The 12,801-nt window shown below is 40.5% G+C and overlaps 1 long non-coding RNA gene across 1 annotated transcript; it reads left to right on the forward strand.

Annotated features, from left to right (window-relative positions):
• The first annotated feature begins 1,078 nt into the window (after nt 1-1,078).
• LOC141807193 (uncharacterized) lies at nt 1,079-6,647 on the forward strand. Its single transcript, XR_012599828.1, has 3 exons — nt 1,079-1,217; nt 1,402-2,419; nt 3,549-6,647. It is a non-coding gene; the product is annotated as an uncharacterized LOC141807193 (long non-coding RNA).
• Nucleotides 6,648-12,801: the final 6,154 nt, after the last annotated feature.

The raw sequence follows: 12,801 nt of genomic DNA on the forward strand, positions 1-12,801 counted from the left end.
TATCAAGACAAAATATATCCCAACATTTATTGGGGAGGGCAGGGCACGTTTCCATATTAAGGATTCATGTTGAGTGATCATTTCAGCTGTTGAAACAAAGCAGGGGGGTTGTGTGCTAAAGATTACCACCTACAAAATCAACAAAAAGATGAGAGGTATTCTTTGTCCACGGGGGCGTCTGAGTCAACACAAACCAAACTAACAGGATTTTTAAACAAACAGGACGTTTTTCTGCCATTTCTGCTGTTTTCTTCTACTTTCTTTACTTTTGCTTTACAATTTGTTTGTTTGACATTTGAATTGTTCCTCCTGTGTTTTTTATGTTTCATATTCAGTACGTACTCTTTGTAACATGTAAAAAGAACATAGTGGTATGGTATTGGTAACCAAAGTGAAAAACAAAACAAACAGGATGAGTAGAATCAGTCATAAGGGAAAATCACTTTGATAGAGTTTGAAAATTGTACAAACCAAAGATGTCTTGTCTTTTTTTTTTCAATCAAGTCCTCAGAACAGTACATTCAAGCATGCAGAGAACTGATGACAGAAGCAGGAAGGAGGCAAGCACTCGCTGAGCCTACACGGCTACGGAGGAGGCATGTGCTGAGGCTGACTCACAGCGTAGCCAGAAATCATCAAGTCATGAATCCGTCTGTGTTTGGGCGTACAGAGGCACGTATGAGTCATGACAGAGGGAGAGGGAGTGTGTGAAAGAGCTGCAGAGGCAGACACAGAGGACATGTAGTCTCAGGTCAGGCGTGCATTTGTTCCGCACAGTCAGTCATGGCGACAGGCGGATTGTCAGCGGCTCTGAACTTGAAATAAACCCTGTGATGAGCAGCAGCCGCGCTGGGGTGACACAGTTTTACTCTCTTTGTAGTAAAACACACAGAGTCCTCCCACTCCCACACACTGTTTCTCATCTCACATAAATTGTTGAGATCTCTTGGAGAACGTCAAACTGGGCAGAAATACTCCCTCTGAAAAAAGGCTGCTCCATCTTTGTCCTATTTTTGGCAAGACTCTGAGTCTCCCTGGTCAATCTGTGTCAAGGCTCTTTCCTAGACTAAGCCACTCGCAGAGAGTAGAAAAACCTTGTACAATCCCCCAAAAATATTTGTCAGTGCGTACTCTATCACCATGGCGACTGACACTCTAGCCAGGCAGTGTTGTGCAACTCTGCGTTGATAGGGTGAGGACTACTGAGGCTCCTATAGGTGAGGGAAGGACAGTGTTTGTGTCTTATTTTACACCTTGTGCTCCTTTCTTATTCACGTCTGGATTAATCTTGTCTTCTTCTTTAACTTAAGGTTGTATTGTCTCTCTTTTCCATATCTTACTTTCCTATCCTCAAATGACATTTATTGTATTGTCTACTGTTTTAACTGTGACACCTTTCAGAGGGAAGAGAAGACAAACTTGATGAGAAGACGAAGAAGAAGAGAGAAGGAGAAGGAGGGGGAAAACAAAGATAAAAGAAAAAAAGTGAAGAGGATTCAAGAAGGAGACAAAAAGAGACATAGATGGGGACAAAAAAACAAGAAGAAGAAGTAAGATAAAAAAGGAAGAAGTGTCAATGGACAATTCAAGGGGGGGTGATGAAAAAGGGGTATAAGAAGAGAAACAAAGGAACAATGAGAACCAAGTGAGGAAAGGAAAGAAACCAAGGATGCAAAAAATACAAAAGGAAGATGAAAAGAAGAAAAAACAAGGGAGAAAGAAAAAACTGAAAATGGATAGAAGAAGAAATCCCATTAAAAAAGAATGAAGAAAAAAAGGTGAGCGAAAGGAGGAGATGAAAGAAAGAAAAGACAACCAGAAAGAAAGAAGAGAAAAATCACAAGAGGAACAAATAATAAAAAGAGACTGAACAAAGTAAAAGGGGGAAGTCAATAGGAAAGGAAAAAGAAACCCAAAGAAAGAAGAAAAGGTGGGAATATAAAGAAAGGAACAAGTGAAGTAGGAAAAAAAGAAGAAAAAGTGAGATAAAGGAGCAAAGGAAGAAAAGAGTATGAAAAATTTAAGGCAGGGATAAGGGAAGAAAAAAAAGAAGAAAAACAAAAAAAAGCAAGAAAAAGAAGAGAAAAGCAAGAGAGGAGAGAGGAAGAAGATGAAAGACGGAAGAAAAATAAGGGAGAAGAAAAAAGGAAGGGAGGAGAATTTGGAAAGGGGAAAAAAGGGAAAAGAAGAAAGAAACGTCAGCATGATAAGGTAAACAAGAAGAAATAAAGAAGAACAGGGATAAGGAGATAAGTAGATAGATAGAAAGTAGAAAGAAAAGACAAGGAGGAGAGGAAGAGAAGATCTAGAAAACTCAGCACAACATTTTAAGGAAAACCAAGACATTGTCTCTCTGAAGAAAACAAAAAATAGCACAGGAATGACAGAAGGAATGACAACATGGAAGGAGAAAAAGAAGGTAACTGTTTTCAGATGGATTGTATATTTTGACAAATTGGTGTCTTGGATAATGTAACTTAACTTGTTTTTCAGATTTCTGGGCTGTGAGATGTTCAGGCTTTGTTTTGGAGTCAGAGTAATGTTTTGGTTACAGGAGTTTTCCCCATGGTTGTCATGGTAACCAGCAGAAGAAGACTGTTGGCGGGATGGTAGTAAGGCAGCGTGGGGCGTCATGCTGTTTGTTCAGCAGATGCAGCCCTCTGTTCCCAAGAAATCCCTCGGTGGTGAAGAGTGAGAGTTTGTTTCCCAAGTGGGCTATCGGGTTTCAGAGTGAAAACAAGCGGACCCCGGCTCATGCAAACAGAATCACTCGCTGTTAAACCTTTCATTTCGTGAAGGGCTCTGCAGCTGGAGGCTTGTTTCCTGTTTCTGAGAAGTAACAGAACTCAGGAGGAAAAATAGAAGAGTATTTTTAAGTAATATGATTCCCTTTATTTTTCACTTCCAGGAAGCTCAAACACTTTCTGCTTTTGAACAAAAAGCATGAAAACTCCTTCAGGATGCTCTACAATCTTTACGGTAATCATGCAGCGGTTACAGAAGTTCGCTGAAGTCTATTTCTGTGACTTGTTTTGTTGGTCATCCACAGCATCTGTATGTGAGTCATCAAGTCAGAGCCACATCAACAAACAGTAACTAATGCTCTGCTGTCTGCGAGGGTTGAAAGCCCAATGAGCTGGCATTGGTATAAAAGGCATCTTCTCCCATGAATAGACTCACCCGAGGCCTTAGTGATGACATAAATACCTCAAATGTACTGCAGCAGTGCAGCTTGTTTCCTTTTTTAACTCCTCTGTATTTACCCATGACCACTTTGGGATTGTTTTTGTATCAGTCCCTAGTATTGCAGCTCTAGCTCAGGGTGTTGAGTCACTTGTTACGCGTGTTATTGTGTCAGCGTCAAAAGAGTGACGTCAGAAACGATGATGCATGCTCTGCTCGAGGTTGAATGATTAACACTTCCACCCAAGCACCTGTTTGCAACATTTTCTCTGCTTTTTTAATCAGATGCAGTCCCCTGATTGTTATAACCAAAGCTTTGATTGTCATAGTTTGTAAATTCATGCATGATTTCCTTCTCTAATTAGCTTCCAGGATAATGAGGCTTCCTGTCAGGCTTCATTCATAACCCTGCACGTTCTCCGTCGAGTATGACTCATGTGATCTACCGGGGGGCGATTGAGAGAGACGAGCACCTCGTCATCCATCATCCTTTGAGAGGCTGATCTCATCCTGAGTCATAATATTAGTGTCTCGACACGTCGAAGCTCATCCCCAGGTCATAGATTCTACTTTCACTTCTGCCTCTTCTCCTCGCTGTGTGTGGTACTCACAGGTGTTCTGAGTAGTGTAAGACAGTGTCAAGTTGAGACAAAGACGAGGTAATAAGTAAATGGTATGAACAAGTCACTTGATGCAAGGCCTTTTAAAACATAAATCTACTTTAAATCACTTCAGTTGATTACTATCGTTATATGGGTGAAGGATAGGGTTCAGAGAGTTGGGCGCAAGTTAGAACCCTGACAGGGTGAGCAGGACCCAACACAAGGAAAGGGTTGAAGGGATTCTAATTTGCATGCTGCTCACCATACATTATCCTGCTTGTTCCTCAGGTATCTTACGAGCAAGTTAGGAGAGGGTATTCTCCTTTTTTTTAAAACATGGATAAAAAAATAACAGTGCTGGATGTTCATGCTTAACGTGAGCGCATCTTTACACCGCTACATATTCATATGTTAAAGAAATCCCTGAATCAGTCTGTAAACTATCAGTCTGTTGCTAGGCACCACCCTGTTGATTATGGTTGCCTGTTGCAGCAGCTCTCTGTTCCTTGTCCATTTCATGTAATTTTTCATCATCTTTGCATTTGGAGTGGATCATTACTTTGAATGATTCATTTGTTGGTTTTTCTTCAGTGATATTTTACGTTTTTTTCTACTGTGTTTGTCTGGAGATCCTACATGTAACTATGGCTGCATTATTTATATGTGAAATCAGCTGTTAGCAGCCTGTAGCATGTCAATGCTAACTGGTGCAAGGCCTGATGTCTTCCCACAAGGTGAGGAGAATGAGGTGAGGACAACATGCTGGTTCTCAGGTGTCAGCTAAGAAGTGATGACATCCACCTGTCCTTCCATCCATCGTTTCTGGGAACCTAAGATCTATCTCCAATAAGATGGATGAGCTAGCTATGCTAACCCAGCAACAGAGGTAATACCAAAAGGCAGAGTACCATCATGCTATTCACAGACATGGCTAACGGAGGCAACACTGGACATGAACGCCGCATTGGAAGAGCTGGAAGAGCTGTGAGCAGACAGGATACAGGAGACAGAGACTGAACAGACTGCTAAAGAAGCTCAGTCCTGGACCCTGTGGAGGTGGAGGCTGGCTGAACTGGAGAATGATGGACAAGCTGTCATCATCTATCTTGCCTTTTTGCACTTCCTATACAATGTCTTGCTTTTGTTTTCTTGATTGCTGCTGTGACTCCTCCTGAATTTCCCCTCAGGGATAAGTTATTCTATTCTATTCTATTCCATTCTATACTGCTGCAAGTGGTCTATTCCAAAATTAACACAAGATATTAACGGGATCTTGTCAAGATCTTATGAGACCTGCTGAAATGATGAGATGAGGATCTTCCACCAGGTTGATCATGTGTTGGTCAGGCGGGCCTCAAACACCAAGGTCTGCCAATAGCTGGGTGGATGGGTGCATTAGTGCTGACACCAATTTTACGCCTTTTAGGCTGTTATAAGGGAAGTTTTTTTAGGACAATAATAAACAGGGGAATTTTTGGGAGCAAATGCTGGATGTTGAAATGCTTAGCCCTAACCCAATATGCATTAAGCCAAACAAACACATTGGCATCTGTTAAAGGATAGTCAAAATGATACTTGCTTCATACACTTAACATTTCATTCACAGGCTGTGTTTCCATTGCTCTCTCTTGCATTCCCTTTTAAAAATACACCAGCTTCTCTACTTCCGCCAAGATCCTCTCGCGTTGAAAATAAAAATGAAGACAGGTCAAAGAAAAACCACCCAGGGTCTCTTTCTGTTTCTCTTTGTGAAAATATTTTTACAACTGCTACCCTGTGGCAATAAGAGACCTGTGGAACACAACAGTGTTATAAGAAAAGAGAAGTGAAAGAGATACTATGCGAGAGATAGCGCTTGTGGTTACTGAGAGGAAGATTTACAGAAACGACTTTTATTCCAATAACACACCAGGCAGCAACTAAGCTCTCAGCATTCTTTATGCCGGCTGAAGAGTCTAAGAGCCTGACATTGTTTTGTCTTTCACTGATATTTATCCTGTATGTTTTGGCTCTTGCAAATTCTTTGAGTTGAACAGAGAGTCGGATACTTCCTGCTCTTAAAATCTGTGGTTTATTAACCCTAATGTAACCTGCTTATGAAGGCCTCGGCTAGTTTATGTAAGATCTGAAAAAAAATGTATTTAACCTTTGAAACAGATTAGGTCCAGGTCAAGGTACAAACCATGGTCTGAAGTTAAGATGCCCTTAGAGTTGATCCAGTGTAGTGTGACTTCCTTCACATCTTGTATGACATCCACTCTCTTTTACTTTTTTTCTCTTTATCATTACCAGTGTTTCATAAAGTAATGAAAGAAGAAACAAGACCTTTAACTCACTGACCAAAGCTTTCAAAGTGTGTTACAAACGTGTAAAATATAGTAATATTGAAGTTTCCCTGAATGATATATGATATTTGGTGCAATAGACACCATTGACTATGCAATTCACATTTCTTGATGTCCACCGTCTTCTGCAATAAATACTTACTACAGTGCATTATCCATACATTACTGTGTGATTAACACCATTTCAAATGCATTATACATTTTTTTCCTAAAAATATATGTTTTGCTGTTTTTAGTTAAGTTAACATTATCTAGAGTGCATTATCTCCCATACAAAACACCTTGCTACAGTGTATTTTACACCATTTTCAGTGTATAATACTGTGCACACGTGCACTTTGATATACATTTAATTCCAAACAGTATGCATTTTCTTCTGTGCAATTCACATTTTACTGTGATTCATGTTATCTCCTACCTCCTACACCACATGCATTAACATGTACACCAACTGCACTGCAGTTTACATTATTTATTATGCAAATCACACTTTTTACACTTTTTTCTGATTTTATGTATACACATTATGTACAATGCTATGCACATTTTTGTGCGTAATTTACATGATCTTCTGTGTAATTCACACATTCTTTTGTGGGATACATTATATCCAATGCAATATGCATTTTAAATGGAGGTGATTTACATGATGTACAATACATTCAACATTATTGTGCAAAGTATTTAATTTGATTAAAAAAAGGTCATCTGCTAAAATGCAATCCACATTTCTATTGTGCAATATATATTGTCGCCTGTGAAATACATGTTTACAGATACATCCAACTGTACATTATGCTCTTCAAAAGCACTGGGAACTCTCTTCCATATGATGTGGGAGTGTCCTGGGGTTACAGACTTTTGGGCTATGGTTGTGAGAGAACTCTTAACTCTTCTGGCAACTGTCATTCCCCCCTCAGTGCTACTGTTGAACGATGTATCCCAACTTCAGATAAGGATTATACAGAAACGTGTCTTTTTCGCTGGTCTAATAGCAGCCAAGAAGCTGTTGGCCTTGAGCTGGAAGCCCCCTCACGCTGTCATTCCGCCGATGGGCTCTCACATTTTTAGACATTGTATACCTTGAACAATCTACTGCTCGGCTGCATGGTGCAAGGGAAGATAATGTTGATATATGGTCGCACATTGCTGAGAAGATTAAGAAGTTGGTCTGATATACCTAAGGCTTTGTCACGGAATCACTTGTTTTTTGCTCTGTTTTTAAGTTTTGTACCTGTCTGCTAGTTTTTGTTGGACCTGGATGGGTGGGGAGGGGTGGGTTTTTTGTTTTGTTTTCCCTGGTTAACTGTCACTATTTAAGTGGTTGTAATCTCTGACTCAGATTTGCAAAAGATAAAGAAAACATTTGATCACAAAAAAAAAAAAGTTTACAGATACACTGTATATGCTGTGTAACATACATAATGTAAAGAGAAATATAGATGATCTCCTGTGCCACATTACCTCCTAAACTCTACAACACACATTTTTTAGAATGCATAAACTTCATGGTAAAATACATTATGTCCTCTGCAGTTTTTATTTAAAACCAATATCTATCAACTTCTTGAAAACACACAGTATTTTTTCCTTTTGTAATTTGGATTGGTTTCTGAGCAATATGCATTAAGATGCATAAGATAAAGCATTTCATGTTACTTTTTTTCCCACAACAATCCCTGAATGTATAGGTTTTGTAACTTTTCGGTGTATTTTTTAAACAAAACCTGTTGGCGGACAAACTCGTGGGATGTTCTGCATGTGCATTTATTATATGAGGATTGAAAGTGAGGGGAAAAAAAAGGTCTAAAGGCTGCATTGTAAAATAAACATGCTAACAGCAATCTTCACCAGCTGGACACATTAAATACAAATTTTGACCAACAAAATTACAGGTCAAAGTGTGTCAGTTGTGCATCCAGTATGCAGAATTTTACATTTGTCCTGAAATAACATCATCACTGCAGAGTGAAGTGTTTGCAAACAGGAGTGCAGCGCGTTCAAAACGGAGGAGGAAATAATCCTTCCGCTCCTCCACTCAGCCCCCGGTCTGTAAGACTTTTGGCCATGTGCCCCATGACTTCCCCGAGTTCAGGTCGCCAAGCAACCGCTCCCCTGCCATTACAGTTTTCATGCATCACTATCTCTGCTTTGATGTCACGGTTGCCAGGGTAACCATATGACCTAGACACTGTGACTCTCAGCCACATTTATATGTGTAAATCAGATTTTTACAAACAAAGCAGCCGGAGTGCCACTTCACAGCCCTTTGTTTGTCTTAACCCAACAAGTCTGGATCACAGGCGCATCACATGGAGCATTTTAATAAAATGGAAGATAAAGGTTGCATAGAAAGTGATCGTAAAGCTTAGCCCACACGCCTGAAATATCTTTGAAAGAGGACTTGTATGTGCACAGCCATGATGCAGTCACTACTGTAAATGGATTCCTACTGGCAAGTGTCCAAACATAATCCGCCGTTGAAAAAGCAAATGATTAATGCCCGTGACATAAATCTACTGTAGATTGCGTCTGCCAAAACCCAAGAAATGTGGTAATCTCAAGTGGTCACTGCCTCCAGCGAATCAGCCACAAAGCCGTGGGATAGTGCTTTATTTAGATTAGGTCAAATCCAGTGCAGCAAGATTGAACTCTGTGGGGGTGTCATTGAAATGCAACATTTAGCTTCACACTCAAGTCTATGTTTTCTTTTTCTTCATTTGTGCTTCTTAAAATAACAATGACTAACTGGGTTAAAAGGCTCAAAAGCTGTCCGGAAATTTTAAAATGTCACTTAAAAACCATAAACAGAAATGTTAGATGATAAGAAACGAGTCTGAAAGGGAAGCGACCTCTGCAGAGATGTGTCCTTGATGTGGATTCTGAGGGCCCCTGCCAGGTCTGGCCATCCCAGATGCAACAATGTAACCTCAAACTTAGAATCATTTTGGCCGCAAAGTCAAGTCCAGTTGACAGTAAAGCAGCTGCTCTCAACACCAGTCCATATCAGCTGATTACATCTACACATCCTATTGGCTAAAAGAGAAATGGACGTTCCTCTCAAACCAGTTAAACCATCCAACTCTTGCTGCACTCTGTAAAAACCACTCTATCTCTACCCCAGCCCCTCCTTTTATCTTGTGTCTTATTTTACCAGTGTCATATGGCTCATCACTGATGCTGCTCCTGCTTTTCCTGTATGCACATGAAATAGAGGGGAGGTTACCTCAGGCTTCATAATTTCCAGTAAGCATGGAAGCATGGAAGGGCAGGAAACTCCTACACAGAGCCATACAGCCAAACTTAACAAATAATTCATTCTCATGAAGAGAGTGGTCCTGATCAAAAATATTAAGACCTCATGAAAAATTAGTAGAATTTCATAATGCAAAAAGAAGAAATGGGAGTGAGACAAAATGAATCTAAGTAAGCAATTTATTGCAACCAACAGATGGAAATAGGCTGTTAGCTGATCAAAAGTTTCAGACCATAGCTAAAAAAAACTGTCTGACGTCCATTTTTGTAAACTTCCCTTGGTCCAAAAGAGTAAGCTTATTTCTCTGGATGAAGTTCTTTGTCAGGCGGCCATTGTGAACTGCAGCGTTGTCCTGTTGATAACCCAGTCATTGCCGCACAGACCAGGGCCCCCAGTCATGAAGGAGGCCCTTATGCAACATCTCCACGAAACCAGCTGATGTTTGATGGCCCTGCACGACCCGGTGCGGCATTGTTCCGTTGAAAGAAAAAGCCCCCCAGATCATGATGGCGCCTCCTCCACTGAAAACATCTCAAGTTGGACCTCCTTCTCATCCCAGTCACATCGAAAGCCGCCAAGACCACCAAAGTTACATTTTCTCCTCATCAGAGAATAAAACTTTCTTCTACCTTTCAATATCCTATGTTTGGTGCTCACTTGCAAATCCCAAACAGGCAATTTTATGTTGTTGAAGGAGAAGAGGCCTTTGAAGACATTTTTGTGCTGTCTGATGGTTATTGGGCTGCAGTAAATGGTAATGGCCTTGAATTGGGTCAGGGATCGTCTTGACAAACAGCCAATCAGATTCTTTTGCTTGGTGCTGAGGAATTTTCTCTTGGTCTACCACTTGACTTTTTTCTTCCATAACCCTCAGGATCTTTAAAGAAATTCAAAGTGACTGTGTTACTACACCTAACCTCAGCAGCAATGGCGCATTGTGCCCAGCCTTGCACCTCAATAAACTTACAACGTTTAACTCGAGGAAGCTTTTTTAGCTTTTGCCATCAGGAGGTCATGACAGTGTGAATACCTGACAAGAAATGACATGGAAACCATATTTTTTTGTAGATTTGGTTTTTAAAGGCTATGGTTTTTAACTTTTAATAATCTGATGAACAGAGTATTTCAGTTTAAATGCTGTTTGCAATTAATTGCTAAGTAATCACTCCTTTCTTCTTTATGCATTTTGAAGTTCTACTTAAAACCGTCTTAAGATACAAGAGTGAAAAATGTAAATTTGCGCAACTTTTTAACTGGTTTTAAAATTTTGATTAGGTGAGTATTCTTGACCCTTTGTCTGAGACTTGTGTCTCCTTTTTAAGAACTCAGGTTATCAAGAGAAGAACTTTTGGGCATTCTGTTTCGTTAGGTCTTTAATCAAAACACTTGTTCGAAAATAATATAACACTTGCATAATTCCTTGAGTCCTTCTTAACTTATCAAAGTGGATTTATCCATCTTAAAAACAAAACAAAATAAAAAAACAGAATTCTTTTTGCACAGTGAGTTCAACACAGTTGAGTTAGTGACAGCTTTAATGCATGAGGTCTTCACATGCCACTTGTCGCAGCTAAAATGGAGAATTGTCTCCAATAATAACAATAAGCACCAAAATAAAATGCTCACAATGTTCCAGACCAGCGCTGAAGTCAACAGGGGTAAGGTGAAGAAGTATGAAATTGCTTGGATTGTTTTCTGCATCACAGAGAGTGTTAATGCTTTAATTTCCACTTTCTCATTAACTATTCAATTTTGTCCCGTTCCAGCAATTTATGTCTGACAACCAGAAATTAGATTATCAGTGTGATACGTCTAGACTTTGTCAGTGACAAATCAGCAGCTGATCTTTAGAGTACAACATCTAAATAGAAGGCCTGGGATAAACCCCTTTGTTGCAGCACTTTGCCAAGAGCATCTAAATGAGCCGACTGCTGTGTTCTCTGATAATAATCTGTATAAGTCAGAGACTTTTGTTTGCTTCCCTGGAGGGAGTGAAATACTGATGCTGAGGCCTGTTACGCGATGAGCTGTCTCGCTCTCTTCCCTCGACTAAGATAATCCGTCTAGTTCAGTGTGTGCCGCGCCTGTTTGCCCGGGAGCTTCAGCGTGCAGGCTGGCGGTGGCACAGTGGAGCAAAGCTGCAGGGAAGTAGGTAAAGGACAGGGAGGAATCAGCGCGCGCCGTGTCTGCCGGCGCCAAGGGCGATCTGCCGACTGGGAAGCACGCCCAGAATATGTGTACAGATAGAAAACAATCTGAGGGATCTTTTCCCGACTCAGTAAGCAGGAAATGAGGGTAATAATGTAGAGTCTCTACAGGTGAGAGGAAGCAATGCAACACCGTTTTCACAGAAAGGAGGATTAACTTCGGCTGGTTGTGCTATTAATGCCACTTCTGGAGGTTAATCTGAGAGACAGCAACACAGTGCTGCCAGAGTTTATTCCAAGAGCCGCAAGGAGAGACTAGAGCTGATACGTGAACCAGTCATTCATGCTCAGTGGACTGAGTCAAAACATTTGTGTTAATTATTTGATTATCAAAGGTTAGATGCTTATTTTATGATATAAGGCTGAGCTATAAGTTAGATTCTTTATCCCCCCCTATTGACGTTTTGCATGTGAAGTCACAATGCTCATCTGCCCTTGCTGGGATGGCAAAAAGTATGTTGTATATAGGAAAAGGCATGGCTAATGAAACCTTCAATTGTACACAAAAAGAAGTAGATCCCAGTCATTCAATGGAAAATGGCGGCTGTTATGCTCATACTAGCTTCTCGGCTAACTTGGTCACTGTAATGCACCAGTTGGTGTTTTTAGGGAACGAGTTATCAACTGATTTAGATTTGTCCCAAAGTCACAAAAGTATTAACAGTGATTTTCAGGTCTCATCTCATACCTAGCACTGCGAAAATAATTGGTTGTGCTACAAGTGAGCTGAAGCAGATAAATGGCATGCCATTGGCAAAAAACAAATAACTGCTGCAATACAAAAACTGGTTACCAGAGCAACCAGTAAGGCATGAACAAGCCAGTAATGCAAGTCTTTGTAAGGGTGTGGTCACACTGGCCATCTGTACTGTGCCCAAGCTTGCCAGTTTGGCCAGTGTGACCGCAAGTGCATTGTGGTACGGTACACTTCCTTGGCTTTGGCACACTTCAAGCACAAACACAAGCACACGGACCATCGATGACGTTTAATTGCATCGACCGCTCTTCACAACAACTGTTTTAAACAATAGTGGGGGTATTAGAGGGTTGTGTCAGACCACAGCAACTTAACGTTACCCAAGAAGTACCTAAAGTTGTAGCCATGTTGTCTGTGTTCTCTATTGCAATGAATCCAATTAGACCTCACTCCTTGTAAACTGACGCTTCTTGATGACATAGGAGGGCCATGTGTGTGTTGTATTACAATG

Source organism: Halichoeres trimaculatus, unplaced genomic scaffold (genome assembly GCF_033239565.1).
Source record: "Halichoeres trimaculatus isolate MK-OKI-2021-1 unplaced genomic scaffold, fHalTri1.1 fHalTri1_scaffold_18, whole genome shotgun sequence".
Taxonomy (NCBI): domain Eukaryota; kingdom Metazoa; phylum Chordata; class Actinopteri; order Labriformes; family Labridae; genus Halichoeres; species Halichoeres trimaculatus.